The following is a 23,857-nucleotide window of genomic DNA, read 5'->3' as shown; positions in this document are numbered from 1 at the left end:
AAAACTTTTCAAACTAAAAAAAAAAAAAAAAATAGCCACCAGTCCTGAAGTCAGGAGGACCTGAGTTCAAATCTGGTCTCAGACGCTTAACACCGCCTGGCTGTGTGACCCTGGGCAAGTCATTTAACTCCAATTACCTCGGGGGAAAAAAAAAAAGATTTTTATGTTTTTTGAAGTCAGGAAGACCCGAATTCAATTCCAACTTCAAACTCATTTCTATGTTTCTTCACTATGTAGACTATACCAAAATGGTCCTAAGAATCATACTCCTAGTACCTCCCCCCCTCCAGCTTATACAACCAGCCCAGAGAAAAACAATCCTATAATTTTATCTGTGTCTATAAAATAAGTGACGATCCCCAAGTAATTACTAGCCGGAGAGGGGGAAGTGGGAGGGAAGAGACAGGGGAGGCTCTGACAGTGAGGGGAAATCCTAGAACCAAACTTTTCTCTTCCCGCAGGTTTTTATTTTCTTACTTTTAAAGAAACCGTGCTCCGAGGAGCACATGGTGAGACAGCAGGCAGGAAGTGTCTGAATTTAATGGCCAGGAGGCTGAAGTTGGAATTGATTAACCTTGGGTCCAAATCCTGCTCCTCCAGCACTCACTAGCTGTGCATACGTCCGCTCCCATGCGCCAAACCTTGTGCCGGTTCATGCAAAATGGAAGGGGTTACGGAAGAAGGAGGTGGGAGAAGGTCCTCAGATGTATAGAAGATGTAGCTTCTCTAGAAGGTGGTTAGAGCCTAAATCTCTCATCGAGAGATCTGTCAAATTCTGTCCCAATATGTTTCTTTTACGAAATGGGAATAAGAACGGCCTCCGAGGAGCCAATGAGATGACACAGATATGAAGGGTTGTGCCAGTATCATTTAGATACAAAAGGGCATCAGTGAGCACTTACGCGCCTTCTCTACGACAAACATGGCGCTAGGGTAAGGATGTAATTGCTCTTTAGGCTCTTCAGTCATGTCTGCCTCTTGGTGGCCCTTTCACACTGGAATATTTACCGTTTCCTTATCCAGCTCATTTATAGATGAACAAATGGACCCCATCGGGGTTGAGGGACTTGCCCAGGATCACCCAGCTAGTAAGTGTCTGGGGCTGAATTTGGAATCAGGATAATGACTGGCTGATTGTGGGACCTTGTCACTCTCTGAGTCCTGGGCCCCTCTCAAAGGCTACAGGTCACAGAGTAGATGCTGATCATTCTGGGTAGTCCGGATTCCTTTTCTCAATGAAATCCATGCGCCAGACTTTCCCCCAAAGCTGGACTCAGTGATGGGGTGTGACAAGTCCTAGTTTCTTCCCAAATTAGTTTGGGAAGCCCCAGTGCTCTGTGCCCTACGGCTGCCCCAAAGGGGGATACACCGTCCCAGCTCCTCCCATCCTGGAATTCTGAGATCATAACCAGCGCCAGAAGGGTCAGAAACTACGGGTCAAATCACCCCGGCGGGCATTTATTAAGCCCCACTGTGTGCAGGCCATTGTGCCATACATACTGCCCAGAAGCTGTTTGGTGCAGATAGAGATTTCCGACTGGAGGTGAGGGACAATGGAGTCAACAAGATTGGAGTCCAAATCTGGCCTAAACATTTACTAATTATGTGATTGGACAATGCCTCTTTCTGCCTCAGTTTCCACATCTGTAAAATATCGACATTGCCTGGGTGATGTGATGTGATAAAGTGCCGCGTATTAAGTGCTTTGCCAACCTTGAAGTCCTGTATCATTGTTATTCAGTCATCTCCGTCATTTCTGAGGCTTCCAAAACCCCATTTGGGGTTTTCTTGGCAAAGACACAGAGAGGTTTGCCATTTCCTTCTCCGGGTCATTTTACATGAAGAACTGAGGTAAATGGGGGAAATGACTTGCCCACAGCGAGCCACACACTAGCTGAGCTCAGTTGAACTCAGTCTACAGACCCAGTGCTCTCTGCACGGTCCCAAAGCCCCACATAAATGATTATTATACCGGCTGCGTGAATTAAGAAGTCGCTTAACTTCTCTCTCACTTAGTGCCGGACCCCGAGTCAGGAAGATGAGGACAAATCCAGGCTTAGAACCAGTAGCTGCGTGATCCCTGCCAAGTCTCAGTTTGCCTCAGTCTCCTCATCTGTAAAAAGGGGATAATAACAGAGCCTAGCTCCCAACATTTTTGCGAGGATCAAACGAGATCATAGCTGGAAAGTCCTTGGCCCGGTGTCTAGTGCGCGGTGAGCGCTGCCTAACTGGCAGGGACTATTATAAATGGGAGAAGGTGGCAAGCTGTGTGGGTAACGGGAATCTCCTTCGCTGGGAATTCCCAATACCAGTGAAATCACAAATCCAGCATCTCTTCCTAAAGGTAATCCAATGGGAGGAAGAGGGGAAGAAATGTCTAAATATAAATGTCATCTCATCGCCAATTGTAAAAGAATACATCTAGCAATTAAGTTAGTAAATGGAGGAGGCGGTAAATGTTTCTGGGAACCCAACTGAACTGTCACCAGCCCGGCCCCAGCCTTCATTAACTCTTGCCTGGAGGAATGTAATCATCCCCTCACTGATCCTGCTGCCTCCATCTTGGTTCTTCCCCATCCAGCATTCACCCCCCCTGCCTAAGCCAGCTTCCTACGATTCAAAAAAAGCCTTCACCCTCATAGACCTCTGGGGACACTCCTTATACTTTATGTGTCTTTTAGGGTGCAGAAAACTTCCTTCTTGTTATCGATTTAGAGCTAGCACCTAACAAAGCGGACAGTACCCGGGACCGAATGAGCCTTTAATAAATGATTGTTGGTGGGTCGATTGATCGATTGGAGAGTAAGGTGAGTAGTTAGGGCTCAGCCCCCTAATTTAGATCGCACCAATAGCAATGGTTTCGCCTCATTATGTTAACAGTAGCATCCTCTGTCTCACCCACTCATTGGGCTCATAACAGCGCCCTTCACCCACAGAGGAAGACGATGCTATGACATTCTCCTACTAGGTCAGCTGCTTGGAGCCATTCTTTCAGCACAGGTAAGCTGTCCATATTCTTCTTGCCTTTGACCTTCCTTTGGTGAGAGAATGGGCAGCTACGAGAAGGCAAATGTGGGTGAAAGGTTCCCGGGCTTCTCTCTGTGTGAAGCCCTCTGGTCTCAAGGGGAACCTCACTGAGAACTAGAATAATTGTTCCTTGGGAAAAACTATTTTGTGATTAGGTTTAATTATCAATTTGATATTTGTTAATCAAGTGGCATATTTCCCTTGATATCAGGAAAAACTACCTAAATATTAATGACCCCAAGTCCAGGGGTCTGCATTGAGAAGAACAAACTTTGCCCTCAATGGCGATCTTCAGACAAAGGCTGAATGATCCCTTGATATCAGGAAAAACTACCTAAATATTAATGACCCCAAGTCCAAGGGTCTGCATTGAGAAGAACAGACTTTGCCCTCAATGGCGATCTTCAGACAAAGACTGACTGATTCCTTGATATCAGGAAAAACTACCTAAATATTAATGACCCCAAGTCCAAGGGTCTGCATTAAGAAAAACAGACTTTGCCCTCAATGGTGGTCTTCAAAGACTGAATGATTCCTTGATATCAGGAAAAACTACCTAAATATTAATGACCCTAAATCCAAGGGTCTGCATTGAGAAGAATGGGCTTTGCCCTCAATGATCGTCTTCAGACAAAGGCTGAATGATCCCTTGCCTGTGATGTTGTAAAAGGAGGTTGTCTTTTTCAGATCTGGATTTGACCAGATGATCATTGGAGTCCTATTTCTAGAATTATGTAATTCGTGGAACTAAAAGGACTATAGATTTAAAGTTGGGAGGGGTAGTGCTCTAGAGTTATTTTTATAGGTGAGAAACCAGACCCAGAGAGGAGAATGGACTTAGCCATTGTCACGGGGAAGAACCGGGATTTCCCCACGTCTCCTGGCTCTTTCCACTCTGCATAAACCACTGCAGACTGGAGTCTAGCAGAGCTTTTTAAAGTTTTAGAAAGCTAAAGAAAAAGACCCTGAGACCGCACAAAATCTTAGACTTCTGGGCGGGACATCCCAATACTTGTCACTTTGATTTGCAACCGCATCTGCTCTTATTTTCCAAGAGACCCAGGGATGTGCCAGTCATGCATAAATCATTCCAACCACTGCTGCTCCAGTGGAGCATCCAGTGGCTTTTGGGAACAGCACAGTAGTATGGATTGCTTGGGGGGCAGGGAAAGAAAGGTTCCATCAGTCTGTTGGTTTGTCTCTTCAAAGACCTTAGAAGGCATTGGCTAATGGAGAACAGCCTTGGAATAAATTATCCTAGGAACCACCAAACGTTCTCATGTACTCTTGGCAAGACTTGGCAAGTCCAGCCTGAAATAAAAGCTTTTCAGTGGGCATCCCTTCAGTGATTTTTAATGGGTGTTAATGAAATGTAGTATAGGAATAGAATCTACATATAACAAACCGGGTTCCATGAACTACTACCACTAGTATACAGTCATGCTTTAAACCAGGGGCCCTCAAACTACGGCCGGAGGGCCAGATGCGGCAGCTGAGGACGGTTATCCCCCTCCCCCAGGGCTATGAAGTTTCTTTATTTAAAAGCCCACAAAACAAAAGTTTTTGTTTTTACTATCGTCGGGCCCTCCAACAGTCTGAGAGACAGTGAACTGGCCCCCTATTTAAAAAGTTTGAGGACCCCTCAAATGGGGTCCAATGAGGACCAAATAATTACCTTTCTATTTGGAAAAAAGGTAATTATTTGCTGAGGTCTGAGCTGGACCATGAACCCATTCTACGATGTTCAGATCCCATGTCCCTCTTACTTTATTTGTGAAGGACAATCCTGAATAAATGGGAATGCTTTCTGCTAAGAATAAATAATAAAAGAATATATTCTTTTCTCCACAGGCCTATTTTCTACATGCTTAGGTCTAATAGAGATGAATTTGTAGTAGCAACCAATTTTATTTATCATCTTCAGATTGAAAAAATACTTTACATATATTATCTCATTTGACCATTATGACAACTCTGTGGGAAAGGCTCTTATTATCCTACTAATATCCTATTACTATCCCCATTTCAAGAATAAGGAAACTGAGGTTCCAAAGTACTAGTGAGAAATATCAGAGCTGGGTCTATAACCCTCTCTCACTCTGGGTAAGACATGGAATTATTTTTTCTAGGCTCCCTGATTTTTAACATCCCTATTGGAAGTTAAAAAATATTTCATATTCCCAATTGATTTAGACCTTTTCAACTTAAATGACTTTAGCCACGGTGAAATGAACAAGAACATCTTATTTTCCACCACCCAGTCTCCACAGAGCCCCGTCAAGTCAGACAATCTTTGTTCTCTTGCTTTCAGGAACTCTGGTGATATCACTTTTCCTTAGGGAATGAAGATTGTTAATTACTTTTAGTAAGGGAAGGAGCCAAATGAATTATAACTTGGCAGGTTCTCCGAGAACAGCGACTATAGGTTATGTTGGAAAAAAAAAAAATTCTCAGCAAGTGATAATGACCAGGAGTCTCATTTATCTAGGGAATTTGCAGAGTGGAAGGGAGGAAGGATGTCTTCCTTCTCCGGCTTCACCAGTCAACCTCACAATGATGTTATCTCTAAGTAACAGGAAAGGAACATCTTCCTGATGGTGAAAAATGGAGTAGGAGTCTGCTTTATGGAAGTTTCATTCCAGGCCTAGAGATCTCTGGTCCAAATCTCCTACCTCCATGTACTTTTGCAATCTCTATGAACCTTGTCTTAGTCCCTCTCTTAGGATCACTACCTTCTTCCAATCCTCCAACATGCCCTTCCTCAGGAAACCTTTCCCGAAATCTTGGATGTTGGTACTCTCTCCCTTCATATCAAATCACCAGGTCTATTCTGATTGATGTCCATATTTTAAGTCAATAAGAACTTATTGCGTGCTTTCGATGATCCAGGCACTGTGCCATATATGGTAGATACCCTTGGGGGAATATAAGCTCTCTGAACCATTTTTTTTTTCTTTTGGTTTTAGTAATGGTTTTGTTTCCCCTGTACCTTCAAATATAATAATCACTTGATAAACTTTTGTTATATTGAACTGGATAGGCACTGTGATGTAATGGGGAAGGGAGAGAAATCCCATATTAAATATGCACATATTAATTACACATTAAATATTAATTAATTGAATATTAATTAAGCATTAAATGAATTATTCTATATTAATATTTAATATTTTCTCCATAGGCCTAATTTCTACATGCTTAGCTCTAATAGAGATGAATTTGTAATAATAATCGATTTTATTTGTCATCATTATTAAATATTAAATATTATTAAATAGCCCTTTGGGAAATTAAAAAAATATTTTATTTTTCCAATTGATTATGGATTTGGACTTAGAACCCTGGTGTTTGAAGCCCAGCTCTTATAATTACTGGTTCTGTGACCTTAAATAAGTCCCTTCCTTTTTGTAAGATTCAATTTCCTCCTTTGTAAAATGAGAAGCTTTTACTTAACCTTTCAGGTCCCCAGGCTCTAGACCCTATAATAAAACTGGACTATAAGACTTTCAACTTATTCCTTATATATTTTTGCTTTTTTTTCCTCTCACACTTAATAATGGAATGGAAAAGAACATTCATCGATGTTGGAAATTCATGACCTGGGAGATCTGTTGTCTTCAAGGCATCAATTTTACTTGTTTACAGAACATAAAGAGAAACTTTAAATGAGAAAAGCATTAATAGGAAGCTACTTATGATGAGGCTGTTCTCGCAAAAATGAATTAGATAATTCCTGCCATCTTTTAGACTCCCAAGACACTTTAAAATAATGAAAACACCTAAAATACATTCCAGTAATAGCAAATAAAAACATAATATTGTTTGAATATCCCAGAAGAGAGAAATCTCTTTCTCTGCTTTTTTGTGATATTGTTATTAATTTAAAATAACAAAGCTGGGATATTAACTAGCACGTGTGTATCACCTGCTCTGAGATATCTATTCTGACTACTTTCCTTTTTCTTATTTTATATAATCTAGTTTATAATCTAGATTTTATATAATCTAGTTTCTTATTCTGACTAGTTTCCTTTTGCTTATTTTATATAATCTAGTTTCTTATTCTGACTAGTTTCCTTGGTCCCCTCCAACCCACCCCATAAACAGCTGAAATTGAAGTCTTCCTAAAGCTCATGTATGTTCAGGTCTGCCCAGGTCACTCTGCTGTTTAAAAACCTTCAATGGTTTTACAGTAAAATGGAATATGCTTCTACAATAAAACCCAAACTTCTTGGCTGGCTTTTAAGGCCTTCTACCCTACAGGCTGACTAATCTACCTTTCTAACCTTATTTCACCTTATCCTCCTTTCTGTGCTTTATGCTCTGATCAAACTAGCTGAGGTTGCCCAGGTAGCCCAATGGATAGAATATTGAGTGGAGAACCAAGAGGGCCTGAGTTCAAATCTTCCCTCGGACATTTACTAGCTATGTCACTTCAGAAAGTCTTTGATTTATCCTCTGTGTACCTCAGTTTCCTCATCTGTAAAAATAGATATAATAACAGGTATTAACCTCCCAAAGTTGGTATGATAAACATTCTATCTATATACCTTTATCCAAATTGTTGATTTTTTTTTTTAAGTTGAATAGCATGGAAAAAAAATAGATTCCCTGGAGCACCACCTTAGAGACCGTAATGCTGACATTGAACCATTAATGACATTATTTGAGTCCAGTCATAGAGTCAAATTTGAATCTATCTAGTTGTGTTATCTAGGACAAGGTGGCAAAGTGGATAGAGTGCTGGGCCTGGAGTTCCTCTTCCCGAGTTCAAATCCAACCTCAGATCCTTAGCTGTGTGATCCTGTTCAAGTCACTTAGCCTGTGTGCCTCAGTTTACTTCTCTGTAAAATGAGCTAAAGAAGGAAATGTCAAACTCCTCCAATATTTTTGCCAAGAAAACCTCAAAGAGTTGGACATGACTGAAAAAACAACTTAACAATAATTGCATTATCATCTAGTCTGTATTTTTCCACCTCCTCTACAAGAACAGAATGAGAGCCTTTATCAAATGCTTTGCCAAAATCGAGACAAATTATAATCACAGCGTTCCCCTCCTCTCCCGGACCAGCAACCCTATCCAAAAGGAAATGAGGGCAGTCTGGTGCGACTTGTTCTTAACAAAGTCAGGCCGGGCCTTTCCAGTCCCCGCTTCCCTCCCAGATGTCACCGGCCTTCTCTCCCTAATGATCTGTCCTGGCGCATTCCCAGGTTCTGAAGTCAAGCTCGTGGCCCTGATTTTGACAATTCTTCTTTTAGTCAAAGGACTTGAGTTTGAATCCCAGCCCCACCATGTACAACTACATGATCTTAGTCAAGATGCTTCATCTCTTTGGACCTCAACTTCCTCATTAGCAGAGTGGCTAGATTGGAATCAATGACCTTTCTAAGGCTCTTCCAGCCTACAGTCATTCACCCCGCGGTTACCCAGACACAGATAATAGAAACAAAGGAATATCCCCCAAGTATGCTCTATCTTGGCCTTTTGTAATCCTTGTTTTTCTTTTTTCTTTTTACCCTTATTTTTCAAGGCTCAATTCAGACTCCATCTTTCCACAATAAGTGGGGGGATTTTATTTAACCAGCTAAGTAACACAGCAAATTGAGTTCCAAATCTGACTAGCTGCGTGACTCTGGGTAAATCACTTAACCCATCTCATTCAAAGCTTCCTTATCTATAAAATAATGATAATCATAACCCCTCTTCACTCAGTTGTTATGACTAAACAGTACGTGTAGCATTTTGAAGGCCTTAAAAGACAAAATAAATGTTAGATACTCTTGTTCTTTCTCATTAATAATTTTTCTTCCTCTTCAAATATCCCTAATGTAATTTTTCTTTATCGTCTTTCCTCCCTATCTTTGATTTATACTTAATCGTGTAAATGCTATTTCCCTATTAATGAAATACAAACGCATCAATAACAGGGATCTTTTCTCTCTCTCTCTTTTTTTTTTTTAAATCATTTTTTATTGACAGAACCCATGCCTGGGTAATTTTTTACAGCATTATCCCTTGCATTCACTTCTGTTCTGCTTTTTCCCTTCCCTCCTTCCACCCCCTCCCCCAGATGGCAAGCAGTCCTTTACATGGTAAATAGGTTACAGTAGATCCTAGATACAATATATGTATGCAGAACCGAACAGTTTTCTTGTTGCACAGGGAGAATTGGATTCAGAAGGTAGAAGTAACCTGGGAAGAAAAACAAAAATGCAAATAGTTTATATTCATTTCCCAGTGTTCTTTCTTTGGGTGTTCTTTTCTCTTTTTTATGGCTTTGTATCTCTTGTGTCTAGCACAGTACCTGCCGCATAGTAGGTGCTTAATAAATACTTGCTTATTGATCCTGTCCAAGAATCACGTGAGATGTTTTTTCCAAATCCTTTGTTAAAAGCTAAATCCTCCTTCCCTTTCATGATACACAGCTATTCTTCAATTTTGCACTAAGCATAAGTCCTCCAGAAAGGATGAGGTTCCAACTTTTTAAGCCAGCTGATATCTTATAACTGACTTTCTGTCCTTAGTCCAAGGAATTTCCTGCTGTTCTACATCCCCAGAGACCAATCCCATCCTCCAGAAGGGCTGAAGGTTCTGATTCTTATCTATTTTAGCTGGAGGCTGCATAAGGACCACCCCTACAACCCCAAGCATCAACATATTCTCTCTCACACTCACTCACTTACTCACTCAGTCACTCACTCTTCCAGTTCCCAACTCCTGGATGGTTTTAATTAAAAATGGAATTCCCATTTTTGGCCTTCTCCACTCTTTCAGAATCCTGGCTGGATCAAGGAATGCCATTCCCTTCTCCTTGTTGCCCTCTGTCCCTTTTTTCCTTCTCCCTCTAAGCCCCCTGGGAGAAGTAGATCCAGTGGAATCTACTCTTGCCCCCACAAAGGATCCCTGTCCCTGATGAATGCTTTGATTCAAAATTAGGATGAGTCCTTCAGGGTGAGCCTGTCCTGATTATTACTATCAGGCAAGACCTCCATAGTTTCCAACTACTTGCTCAGCACAGAGCTAATAGTTAACATAGTTAATAAAACACTCATTGATTAATCTATTTAGTTCTTGATACATAGATCATCATAGGATCATAAATGGGAGCTGTAAGAGACCCTCTGGGTCATATATATAATTTTACAGGTGAAGGAACTGAGGCAGAAAGAAGTTGAGGGAATGATCCCCACAAAGTGAGTCATACAAGTGAGTCACATAGATAATAATGGGCATTGTGAGGACTGATCTCCAGGGCCTTTCACTTCAAACTCAATGATTTTACTATTGCACCAAAATATCTGAATAAGAGAGAACTACGGAGATTGAATATGGATCAAAGTATAGTATTTTCATCTTTGTTGTTGTTGTTGTTATTGTTTGTTTGCTTTTTTTACTCATTTTTTTCCTTTTTAATCTGATTTTTCTTGCACAACTTGACACATATGGAAATATGTTTAAAAGAAGTGCACATATTTAGTCTGTATCACATTGCTTGCTGCCTTGAGGAAAGGGGAAGTAAGGGAGGAAGGGAGATCAGAACACAAATTTTTATAAAAATGGAGGTTGAAAACTACCTTTACATGTATTTGGAAAAATAAAATACTATTGAAAAAAATCTGGATAGAGGTTTCAGGAGTATGGGGGAAAGGACTCTCACAAATCCTGTTCCCTTGAAATCCAGGGTCATAGGTGACTCTCCTGTTGAGCATTTTATTCCCCTCCTTCCTCACCCCAACTTCTACCCTCTATAACAGGAAGTACATGGCAGAGCTGGGAGTGAAACCCTGTTCTGCTGCCTCCCAATTAACCCCTTTCAGCCACCCCACCGCCCTTAACAGCGAGCCTTTCAGGCTCAGCCAGGAATAACCAGCATTGTTTGCTGAGGACTCATCAGCATTGGGAAGGTGGGTAACCACTGTGATGGATGTTTTCATTTCTGTACCAGCCAGGAGGTGACTAGAGTGGGCGTAGCCAAACCCATGAAAAGGAATTAAAACGCAGTTCTACTTCAGCTCCAAAGAGGGATTTCCTGAGAGAAATGTGCTGGCTCTCTAGGATACCTCCTAATAGTCTTTCTCCCATAGTTCACACACCCTTTAAAACTGGCTTACTCTACCTTTCCAACAGCCCCGACTTGAGATTTGTTCTAACAACTCCACTGGGCACCTTGGATGCCTGGTGACGCCATCTTACTGACCACAGGTCTTGAAGAGACTTCCCCCCCCACTAAACCCCAGATCACAAGCCGACATCCCTCAAATCCCCAAGTGCCCCAGACTACAGGTCATGATCACATCCGTAAATACTGAGTGCCATCCAAAAGTGGTTCTACCTGTGAGAGGAGCCACGGATGGCCAGTGAACTTTGCCCAGAACTGGATTGGAAGAAAGAGTTGATCTGTCTTTGGCTCTCGTGGTGACTCCAAAACTGTCCCTGAGGAGAAAACAAGAAAAAGGAATTCATTTTAACTGGGATAGGTACAAATGATGGGCGGTATTAATTTAAAAAGACAAACCAGTAGATCTTTAGGAGGTTTACAAATCTGAGTTCTTAGGTGTCTTACTAGAGAATCTGAGGCACAAAAGGAACTGAAAATATATAGACTAACAAAGAGACAGTTGTCTCTATCCATGATAATTTCCTCCCACTGAACCCTGGATCACAGGCTGACATAAGGAGGGAAGCTCCCTCAAATCCCCAAGTGCCCCAGACTAAAGGAACTGAAAACATATAGATTTACAGAGAGACAGTTGGACCTGTCCAGCATAAGGGCTGCAACACTTTTCTGAGAAAAGGGAAGCTGATGGCCATAAAAGAGACAAATGATGCTGGGTAAGTGAAACCATTCCTGGACTCAGGCGTGCCCTCAAGAGATCAGAGAAAGAGGAAAAGGACCTGGGTGTACAGAATTACTCACAGAGGCTCTGTTTAGAGCAGCAAAGAGCCGGACACGAAGAGGGGTCTTTCAATTGGGAAATGGCTGGGCCAGTGATGCTGTATGAATGTAATAGAATCCTATTGTGCTGTGGATGTTTCAGAGAAACCTGCATGAATTGATTCAGAGCCTTGTACAAAGCGATCCAGAGGGAAGTGAGCAGAGTCAGGGGAAGTGGTGACCCAATAACAACATGAGAAGACCAGTGAGGGATCGTGGTACCCATCTCCTGACAGAGAGGCGGGGGACTCAATGCAAAGTGGGACCTATATCCGTGGCCATGGCCAATGAGAGAATTTGTTGTTCTTGGCTCTGAATATATCTTAGGAGAATTTGATTTAGTTTTTTTTTCAGTGGGGACCTGGTGAGGGTCCAGTTCGTGTGCAGACCCCATGGGCTTATTCAGCCAATGCAAATCTCTGCATGGAGTCTGCTTGTAGGGAGTTATCTTGGAGCATGGTGTCTGGCAGGAAACCAGGCTGTAAAAGGACCAGTTATGACCTTGATGGGACTAATGAGCCAAGTTTTGAGCTTTTTCTTCCCAGAAATTCAGGTGGTGTAGAGAATATGCTGGATGAATCCTCATCCACTTCCACTGGCCTGGGTCTAGAAGGTTACTCCTTGCTCCATGGATCATAGATGCTGGGCTGGCTATAAAACCTGGCTCATCATACTAAAGCTCCTTCCATATCTGAAGCATCCTCTGGACCTTTCAAAACTCATTAGGTTGCAAAAGTCCCTTCACTCCCTTCACTTTGAGCAGAAAAGAGACCAAGGAAGGACTGAAGCCCCTTTCTCAATAACCACATGGTTTCTCACCAGATGTCATCATGAGCAAAGGAGTGACGTTACTATCTAAAAGAACTGAGGCAAAGAAAATGGAGGGAGCCCAAATCCTTTCTGTAAGTGGAAGAGTGACATCTAGAATGACTGCACCGATCCCTTGCGGAAAGGGGGATTGCCATAAGAGAAGATGGCTAGTACCCCAAGTTGTTTGGCAGAAAGAGGGGAATCCCACTCAAGCTCAGTAACAAATTTAGACGATTATTTGTGTCCTTGGGAAAAACAGGGTCCACCAGAAGGGAGAATTGCTTGCTTCTGTAGAAAACCCAATTTCTTTCCCTTTTAGAACGCCCACCCAGGGTGGTTTTATAAACCCAGAGGACCATCAAGGTCTCTAGGGAAATCAGAAGCCCACGGGAGAGCAAAAGGGGGTTTTCTTGACTGTCTGTGAGCTCAGGTATGAATCCTTTTTGTTTTTCCTATCACAGGCAACAAACATGTTTTATGCTTTGTTAGCTTTAATGCTTTCAAGAAAACCGAGGACTTTTAAATAGCTGTAATAAATGAACCAATTGGTTCTTGGGGGAAACCTGAGTAAGAGCATGATTAACCAAAAGAAACCCATCAATTGGAAACTTGTTCATGTGAATCCAGAGTTTCCAATCACTTGTAGCATCAACATAAAGTCTCTTGATCCACCTCAGCCTCAATTTTCTGGTATATGAAATGGAGGGATTAGACTAGATGGTCTCCAAGGTTCCTCCTAGCTCTATTGTACATTCTATGTCTCTCACTAAGCTTGCCATTCAGGTCCTCCCCTTATCCAAGGCTCTTAATAAAATGTCTTGGGACAGCTGGGAGGCTCCACAGTGCATCCAGTACAGGATGTGGAGTCAGGAAGATACTTCTTGAGTTCAAATATGGCCTCAGCATCTGCTAGCTGTTTAACCCTAGGCAAGTCACTTAACCCTGTTTGCCTCAGTTCTTTCATCTATAAAATGAGCCGGAGAAGAAAATGGCCAACCAGCCCAGTATATTTGCCAAGAAAATCCCAAATGGGATCAAAAAGAGTCGGATGTGACTGATAAGACTGAACAACAAAAAATAATATGTCTTGGGCACTACACGTAGGGGAGGGGTCGCTATGTTGTGTCTAAACCCAAGACCGTCCTCATCCATTCAGCACATTTCACTTTTGAGCACAATGAATCACTCTGAGCTGAATTATCTGAGGGCCATTTTTGCATTTGTCTTTATAATTCAGACCCTAGCTCAGTTTTCACTTTCTTTCCCTCACCTCCCCATCCGCCCCACCCCATACATCCTGCAAGTTTTATAATTACCAAGGAATACAGAGACGACTTAGTTGAGGCATATATAATTAGTGCATCTGACTATGTAATAACCTGGCTGGAAGAGGCCCCTGACAGAAGAACCATGTTTTTCCTTTCACTGGAAACTGGAATTTCGACCAATAACCCACGCCCAACATTCTTCCCTCTGACACCAGCATAAATAATGTTCAGAAAATTTTGTAGAATGAGAAAACTCCAAGTTGACTCATCTCCTAGTAATTAGGAAGGACACGATACTTCCTATAAATAGCACTTAGCACAGAGTGCATCCAATTTCCAGTAATCCGTTTATTGTTAAGGCCGCGGGTCTCGGGGAAATTGGTGGTGTTCAGACAGAGTCCAGGCCATTAGCACCGGTTGTCTCACACCCCCAAAGTCACTTATTAGTTGCCCAGATCATTTGTCGGGTCTTGTCTCATGCATAGTCAATGAAAGTGGTTCATTTCTTAGTGGGAAATATATTCTTCCAACTCACCTGATTGAGCAAAATCATTTGACAGCAAAATTAGCTGGACACAGGTCTTAACCATCATGTCCTAGAAGTCATCAGGGGGAGGAGGAATCTCATTCTGAACAGATCCCTTGTCAGCCTCAAAAGGCCTCCACAAACTAACTCCTCTCTACCTTTCGATCTGGATTTCATATTATTCCAGGTAATCCGAACTGTGAGTTATTATCTGAAATTTCCATCTCTTTGCCTTTGTATGGCTTACCCCAAGGTCAGAGTCATATTCCCTCCTCCATCTCCATCTCTTAGGATTCCCAACTTCTTTTAAGGCTGAGTTCAAGTGCCACATTTTATAGACAGCTTTTCTTGGGCTTTCTCCCAATTATTAAAGTTCTCTCCCTCCTCAAAGTTTGGTATATTTGTTAATCTTCAGGGTCTGACACCTAGTAGGTGCTAATCAATGCTGGTTGGCTGATCGTACCTGATGCCATCAGCTTCCCCTTCCTCTGAAAAATGTTACAATATTTACTCGGGGTCGATCTGGTTCATGAATTTTATGTTTTTTTTTTTTTTTTGCTCTTCAGTCAGTTAATAATTTATTAGACCCTTACAATGAACCAGGCACCGTGCTAAGTTTTGGGGAAACAAAGAAAGGCAACAGTTCCTAACTCAAGGAGCTCACAGTCTAATGGCAGAGATGATGTGTGAACTCTTATTGGGGTATGACAAAGATCTTTTTTTTTTTTTTTTTTTTTGCTGAGGCAATTGGGGTTAAGTGACTTGCCCAGGGTCACACAGCTAGAAAGTGTTAAGAGTCTGAGGCCAGATTTGAACTCGGGTCCTTCTGACTTCAGGGCTGGTGTTCTATTCTCTGCACCACCTACCTGCCCCAACAAAGATCTATTTTTAAAGCATAAATAAAAAAATGATGGATTAGAAAATAGGAGATGTAGCTTCTATAGTTCTGAGTCTCTTTCCCACTTGGGGTTTCAAATTTCTTGGTTTCTGAATTTCCTTATAATCACTGAGTAAGACAAAGTAAGTATGTGTTGGGCAAGAAATAGACACACAAAGACAGCGGAAGAAGAAGAAGAAGAAGAAGAAGAAGAAGAAGAAGAAGAAGAAGAAGAAGAAGAAGAAGAAGAAGAAGAAGAAGAAGAAGAAGAAGAAGAAGAAGAAGAAGAAGAAGAAGAAAGATTAGAGACATTTTGATCGATTTCAGCTCCAAAATTCCATTTTATGATTCTGTTGGCCTTTTTACTAATGATCCCAGATATGTACTCACTTTTTCTGCATCAAGTTAAACGTTTTTCTTTGATTTGACTTAAGGAGGTATTTTTTCAAAGCTCCACTCTCTTTATTGTCCTTTATGTTGAGTGATTTCAAGCTTCTGTATTCAATTGTAAAGTCTTGAGGGCAGAAAGTGTATCATTTTAATTCCTTTTTAATTCAGTGGAAGAATGACAATATATAATTAAGTGCTAAGTGATGTGGAAGAAACTACAGGGATGGTTTAAGTTCACAGAAGATATGGAACCCAATGGATAGAGTTCTGGAACTGAAAACAAAAAGATCTGACTTCAAATCCTGCCTCAAATGTCTTCTTTACGACTCTGGTCTGTGCTTCAATGACTTAACTTCTCTGTGCCTCAGTTTCTTCATCTCTAAAAAATGAGATTGGATTCTTTGACCTCTCAAGCTATGATCCTCTGATTGGAGGTCAGGGAATTTGGAAAAAAGCTTCAAGGAGGAGATGGTATAGAGAGGATTTGGAGAGGTGGGCAGAGAGGCATGCTGCAACAAAACTCCATAAAGACTTAGCCTGGTACATTCGGGAGATGGTGAAGAGATGATCTCTTCTGGAGCAGAAGAATTGTGAGAAATAGGGTGGAATAAGGAGGGAAGGAAAGACCAGGTTATGGAAGTTCTTAAAAACCAAGTAGGTTTTATTCGTGATGTAGGAGGCAATGGGGAGTCATTGTAGATTCTTGAGCAGGGAGAGCTGCATCAGAGTGCATCAGATGCAGGATGAGTTACTGGTCGGGGAGACTCTTCTCACTTGGGAGGTCAAGCTAATGATGGCAGCCTTGATGGAGATGATGAAAATGAAAAGAGGGAAAGGAAGGAGGGACATGGAAGAAGTTGAGATGGATATTGAGATAGAGCATAAGATGGTGAATGAATGAATGTATCAAACTTACTAAGGAAAGGACACAGACAGGGACCCTAGAAATCAATTCATTCAACTCACTCACTTCACACACAAGGAAACTGAGGTTTAGGATCCCATGGCCAGTAAGTGGCAGATCTGAACCCAGATCCCCAGACACTGAATGTGATTAAGAATGGCGACATGTTCAGCGGGTGGAGATGCCTTATAAAGGGCTGGAAATGGAAAATGTTAGAGGTAGAGATTGAGATGGAATAAGATGCTTTGGGCTTCAACAGAGCATCACAATTGAAGCCACAGCAGGACAAGGAACCAAAAGAAGAAAGCAGAGCGCCAAGGACAGAGCCCTAAAGAATTCCCACAGTGAGAGCTCAGTATAGAAATCAGACTTCCTAATTGCATGACCTCAGTTTTTCCTTCTGTCCAGTGGGTATGATCATCCTTGACCTACCAAAGCCACAGGCTTCTTGTGAGCACTCAAGCAATGTGAAGTGATGTGATTATTGATTTATGCAGCTCTACTTTCTTCATGTAAACCTTCCCATATTGCCTTTTCTTCTCCAGAGCTGACATCTCTAATGGTGCGATGGTATCCTAACATACTACATGTCAGGATTTGCTCAGTCACTCCCCCAAAGTTAGGCTCGTATAATGGTTAGATTTCAGAGAGGAACTTGGTAGCCATCTAACCCCTTGTTATACTCATGAGGCAGAATGTAGAGCTTGAGAATACATCCTCCAATTCTAAATTCAGCATTGTTTCCAATGTGCCATATTGCCCCTCCTAAGGGTAATTTCTCATTTTTTGAAATGACAAATTAAGCAACTGAAATTTACGTTCAGATAAATCTTTTTTTCCTTTCCATTTATTTGATATATTCCCTGTAACAGAAATCACTAGGCTAAAAATCATGATGGATTTTATATCATTTATTGATATTTTCTGATAGCCCTTCTTTCTACTCAAGATCTTACTTCTAAGGCTAGTGCCAGGATGCTTATGATATTTTGATGGCTATGGATATCTCCTCCAGGGTGCTCCCTTATTTAATGGAGATAACATTTTCTCCTCTTGTGGTTATTCTTGCCCAGGCCAAGATGGAAGGCTTGGTCAAGTTTTCTTGACATTATCCAATAGGTTTTTCCTCATTCTCACTACATGACAAATTATTTTATTGGTTTAGTTACTAAAAATAAGGATGAGGACTCCAGAAGTCATCTTGTTTAACTGTGGTTAAAGAACTTTAACTGTGGTAACACCCCAGCTTTTCAAATGTGGTTCATGACCAAATATGGGGTCTTGTAACTGAATATGGGGCTCACAAAATTATGATTTATTATCAACAAATGGTTCGTTTGTATACTTATTTTATATACCTACAAAATTTATATAATCTATAAAAATACATAATATGATATTATTTATAACATATAAAATATATATGAAAATGTCTCTTGCTAAAAGGGGTCACAAGTGGAAAAAGTTTAAGAAGTCCTGATTTAGTCCAAACTTTACACTGAAAGTCTGGAAAATGAAGTGATTTTTCCAGACACACAGTTGCAGAATTAAGATCTGAAGCCAGTTCACATGACTTCAAATCCAGCATTCCTTCCATGACCCAGGGTCTTACCCAAGCAATCCGTGAATCAATCATTGATCATTTATTCATCACCTACTATGTGCCAGCTTCTGTGCTAAGAGCTGGAGAGCTAAAGACAAAAATCAGGAAATCATCCCTACTTTCCAATCCTATCATCTTGTCCTATCCTCGAGTTTGAATGTTATGATGACTAATTTCTAATTTAAACTCTGCTGAAATACAACTTTAGTTAAATAATTATAAGACCAAATGTTTATCTCTTGTGTGGAAGCAACTCAAACCAAATAATCTGATAAAAATCAAATGATAGGGGGAAGGTTTTTTGTTTTGTTTTGTTTTTTCATGGATTGGGCCCAGCCTGGTCTTCCAGGCTACTGTACAGAAAAGAAATAATTCAAAATCTGTATTTGGGGTCCATCTCAGCTTCGAGGCATACAAGATCACCCTGAATTCGGTAGGTTCCAGGGAAGACAAATCTACTACCTTTATTGACCCCTCACCTCCTCACAGGGGGGAAGCCAGACAGTGAAACTTGTTCCCTCTGATCACCCCTGCAGCCAGTTTCTCCAAGTGTGTTTGGTGACAGCTTCTCCTCTTCATAACCATTCTTCATATTCTAGGAAGCTCAATTGCTCCCCAGGCAGCATATCTCCGTGTAGAACTGCCAAGGACCAAAGAAAAAAAAAGTGTAAAGAAATATAGAACCTATACACATATTGGGATTTAACATATTTTTTTTAACATGTTTAACATATATTGGATGACTTGCCATCTAGGGGAGGGGGTGGAGGGAAGCGGAGGGAAAATTTGGAAGACAAGGTTTTTCAAGGATAAATGTTGAAAAATTATCCATGCACATGCTTTGAAAATAGAGAGCTGTTAAAAAGAAAGAAAGAAAGAAATATAGAACCCTTATATCATAAAGTACAATCAAACAAGACAAATTTTCAGATTGGTCTCATTCAAAAAGGGGACTTCCCGGGGTGCAGCTAAGATGATGGAGTAAAGCTGTTCTAGCTCTCCCAGTTTCGCTCAAAACCCACATTAAACCAGGCCTCTGAACAGAGTCTGACAGAAAGAAAAAACTCTCCAGCTCAAGATAGACTGGAAAAATTTCAAGAAAAGTCAGTCTCACTGGGGTGAAAGGGGTGTTTAGCCCAGCTCAGATAAACCCTGGGAAAGCCAGTGAGAGGGTCTTAATCACAGCATATTAGCAACTAGGACTCAGTCCTGGCTCACTCAGTAGAGAAGCAAATCAGTGGGGCAGCTTCCAGCTTCCAGAAGGCAAACTCTGGGAAATCACACTGCTTCCTGAAAAGAGCAGGCAAAGCTACCCCCTGCAAACAAAAGGGGCCCCCCTCAAAGCCAAGGCTCAGAGCTGCCAAAGAAGCTTGGGAAAGTGCCCCCTTTATCTCAGGAGCAGAGCTCAACCATAAAAGTTTAAAAAAAGGAAAAGAAAGAAAACGAGCAAGAAACAAACAAACAAAAACCTTGACATAGAAAGCTACTATGATGACAGAGAAGACCAAAACACCAATTCAGAAGATGACAAAATGTCCACAGAAGAAATCTCGAAGAGTGATACAAATTGGTCTCAGGCCCAAAGAGGCTTTTTGGAAACTTTAAAAGGTAAATAAGAAAGGTTGAAGAAAAAATGGCAAAGGAAATGAGAGGGATGCATGAGAGAGTCAACTTGGAGAAGGATTGTCTGAGGGGAGGATTGTCTGAAAAAAACAACTCCTTAAAAAGTAGAATTAACCAAATGGGGAAAGAGATGCAAAAGCTAATTGAAAAAAACCACACATTAAAAACTAGGACAGGGCAAATGGAAGCTAATGACCTTGTCAGACAGCAAGAATACATCAGTGTTATGGGCCAGAAGTCTGAACTTGAAACAAGGATTCTTACAAGGTGCTAATTCAGTGGAATTGGTGAGACAATGGTTGTCTAGTTTAGCATGGTGATTAATAGTTCTCTAAGTTCAGTATGATTGATTTACTCTTACAACAAATAATAGTTCCCTAGTGATATAATGATTGGTTTATACTCAGTGTAGAACATATAAGGTGGGAACTCAAGCTCTAGGCGGGGAAGGGGAAGGCAAAGAGAGAGATTCATTTCCATCTTCATCAGCCTTGTGGTGGCTGGTTCTCCTCCTGCATTTTCTCCACTGAAACCAAGTCCCTCTGAAGGCCAAGAGAAAGCTAGAGCTTCACCTGAGCACCAGGTGAAGGAGACAATAAAGACTTTTAACACCTGGCTATTCTTGTGGTGATTACTCTGACTGAAAAGAAGGCTACTACAGGACCTCCAGGAAAACCCACCAAGAACACTCCAAAACAGACTAAAAAGAATGAAAAAAAAATGGAAGAAAATATGAAATACTTCATTGGAAAAACAGCCAACCTGAAAAATAGATCCAGAAGAGTCAATTTAAAAATGTAAAAAGAAAAAAGGGGCAGGATAGAATGGAAGGCAGAAATACTAGGGGAAAAGGGGGGGGAAAAAAGAGGAAAGGGATGCTAGAAGATAAGGTAGTGAGTGGGATGGATTTAAAAAAAAAACACAACTAAGGACAGGGTGAAAAGAGAAAACAAAATTAAGTACAGGCAGAGAAAATAGGATGGAGGGAAATACAGAGCTTATAATCATAACTGTGAATGTGAATGGGATGAACTCTCCCATAAAATGGAAGCAAATTGAAGAGTGGATTTAAAAACAGAATCCTACAATAAGTTGTTTACAAGAAACATATTTGACACAGAGAGAGACACATACAGAGGAAAGGTAAAAGGCTGGAACAGAATCTATTATGCTTCAGCTGAAATTTAAAAAAAATGCAGATCTTAGATAAATCAAAAGTGAAAATAGGTCTTATTAAAAGACATAAGGAAGGAAAGTACAAATGTGTATGTACCAAGTTGTAGAGTAGCCAAATTCCTAGAGAAGATTTTAACAGTTACAGGGAGGAAACAGACAACAAAATTATACTAGTGGGAGACTTCAACTTTTCCCTCTCAGAATCAGATAAATCTAAACACAAAATAAACAAGAAAGAAGCTAGGGAGGTTAATAAAATCCTAAAAAACCTAGATGTGATAGACCTCTGGAGAAAATTGAATAGGGACAGAAAGGAATACATCTTTTTCTTGGCACTACTTGGCACCTATACAAAAAGTGACCATATAACCTCATAATCAAATTAAGAAAGGCAGAAATTGTAAATGCTATAATCTAATTCTAAAAAATGAGGAAGTCATTAACAAGTCACAGAAACAATCCATAATTTCATCCAAGAGGATGACAATGATGAGACAACATACCAAAACCTATGGGATGCAGTCAAAGCAGTTCTTAGGGGAAATTTTAAATCTCTAAATAGCTACATGAATAAAATAGAGAAAGAGGAATCAATGAATTGGGCATACAACTAAAAAGGTTAGAAAAAGAACAAATTAAAAATCCTAGAAAATCATCCAAAAACCTGCAGGAAACAATTCACAGCTTTAGAAACATTGCAGGATATAAAATAAACCCACACAAATCATCAGTATTTCTATATGTTACTGACAAAGCCCATGAGTAAGAGATAGAGAAATTCCGTTTTTACAAAAATATAGATTGCCCAGATTAACAGAAGAGGAAATAAATTACTTAAATAGTCCCATTTTAGAAAAAGAAATTGAACAAGCTATTAATGAACTCCCTAAGAAAAAATCTCCAGGGCCAGATGGATTCACAAGTGAATTCTATCAAATATTTAAAGAACAATTAAGCCCAATACTATATAAACTTGGGGGTTTATCTGCCAAGACAAACCCAAGAACTAGATGAGCACAATTACAAATCACTTCTCACACAAATAGTCAGATCTAAATAATTTTTAAAATATCAGTTGCTCATGGGTAGACTAAGCTAATATAATAAAAATAACAATCTTCCTAAATTGGTTTTTGTTTGGTGTCATACAAATCAAACTGCCAAAAAAGTATTTCATAGAACTAGAAAAAATAATAATAAAATTCATCTGGAGGAACAAAAGATCAAGAATATCAAGGGAATTAATTTTTAAAAAATTAAAAAGGATGGTGGATTAGCAATACTAAACTTAAAACTATAATATAAAGCAGCAGCCATCAAAATCATTTGGTACTGTCTACGATAGTATAGTGGATCAATGAAATATGACACATGACACAATAATCAAAGCCGATAGTAATCTAATATTTGATAAACTCCCAAACTCCAGCTTCTGGAATAAAAATTCACAATTTAACAAAAATTGCTGGAAAAGTAGAAAATAATATGTCGGAAACTCGGCATAGACCTACATCTCAAACCCTATACCAAAATAAGGTTAAAATGGGCACATGGTTTGGACACAAAGGATGATACCATAAAGAAATTAAGAGAACAAGGAATAATTTACTTATCAGATCTTTGGAGAAGGAAAAAATTTATGACCAAAGAGGAAGTAAAGAACATTATAAAAGGCAAGATGGACAACTTTGACTACATTAAATTTAAAAGCTTTTATACAAACAAAGCCAACAGAAGCAAGGTTAAAAGGGAAGCACAAAGCTAGGGAAAAAAAAAAAACTTTATAGCCAATGTTCCTGATAAATATTTCATTTCTAAAATATATAAAGAACTGTGTCAAACTTATAAGAATACAAATCACTACACAATTGATAAATGGCCAAAGGATATGAACGGACAATTATCAGATGATAAAATTAAAGCCATCTATAGTTACATGAAAAAATGCTTTAAATTACTATTGGTAAGAGAAATGCAAATTAAAATTATTCTAAGGCACCTCACAACTCTCAGATTGGCTAGGATGACAGGAAAAGATAATAATGAATGTTGGAGGGGATATGGGAAAACTAGGACACTAATGCATTATTGGTGGAATTGTGAAATGATCCAACCATTTTGAGAGCAATTTGGAACTATGCCCAAAGGGCTATAAAAGTACCATAAGCAAACAAATAAATAAAAATAAAACAAAAATTATGTTTAATTAAATAAATAAATGATTTTTTAAAAGTGCATACCCTTTGACCCAGCAGTGCTATTACTGGTTCTGTAACCCCAAGGAAATCATAAAGGAGGGGAACGGGACCCACATGTGCAAAAAAAGTTTATAGCAGTTCTTTTTGGGGTAGCAAAGAAGTGAAAAATGAGTAGACACCCATCAAGTGGGGAATGGCTGAACAAGTTATGGTATATGAAGATAATTATTGTTTTATAAAAAATGATAAACAAGCTGATTTTAGAAAGGCCTGGAAAGATTTACAAGAACTGATGCTGAACCAAACAAGCAAATAAGCCAAGAATACACTGTACACAATAAGCAAGAATGTGAGATGATCAACTATGAAAGACTCAGTTCTTCTCAGTGGTTCAGTGATCCAAGACAATTCCAAAAGAGTTTGGATAGAAAACACCATCTGCAGCCAGAAAAAGAACTAAGGAGACTGAATGTAAATCAACACATGCTATGTCACTTCTTTTTTTTTTCTCTTTTTTAT

At 40.0% G+C, this 23,857-nt stretch overlaps 1 long non-coding RNA gene across 1 annotated transcript in view; it reads right to left on the bottom strand.

The window, feature by feature from the left end:
* Positions 1-7,577: 7,577 nt before the first annotated feature.
* Positions 7,578-23,857, bottom strand: part of LOC127564965 (uncharacterized) — a 35,689-nt gene continuing 19,409 nt past the window's right edge. The window contains exons 2-4 of the long non-coding RNA XR_007954401.1: positions 18,821-18,981; positions 11,361-11,461; positions 7,578-9,220 (exon numbers count right to left, since the gene is read on the bottom strand). This is a non-coding gene — a long non-coding RNA (uncharacterized LOC127564965). The remainder of the gene's footprint in view (positions 9,221-11,360; positions 11,462-18,820; positions 18,982-23,857) is intronic.

This window comes from Antechinus flavipes, chromosome 5, assembly GCF_016432865.1.
Source record: "Antechinus flavipes isolate AdamAnt ecotype Samford, QLD, Australia chromosome 5, AdamAnt_v2, whole genome shotgun sequence".
Classification (NCBI taxonomy): domain Eukaryota; kingdom Metazoa; phylum Chordata; class Mammalia; order Dasyuromorphia; family Dasyuridae; genus Antechinus; species Antechinus flavipes.
The sequence above is the reverse complement of the archived record's forward strand: the minus strand, read 5'-3'. Positions and strand labels throughout refer to the sequence as shown.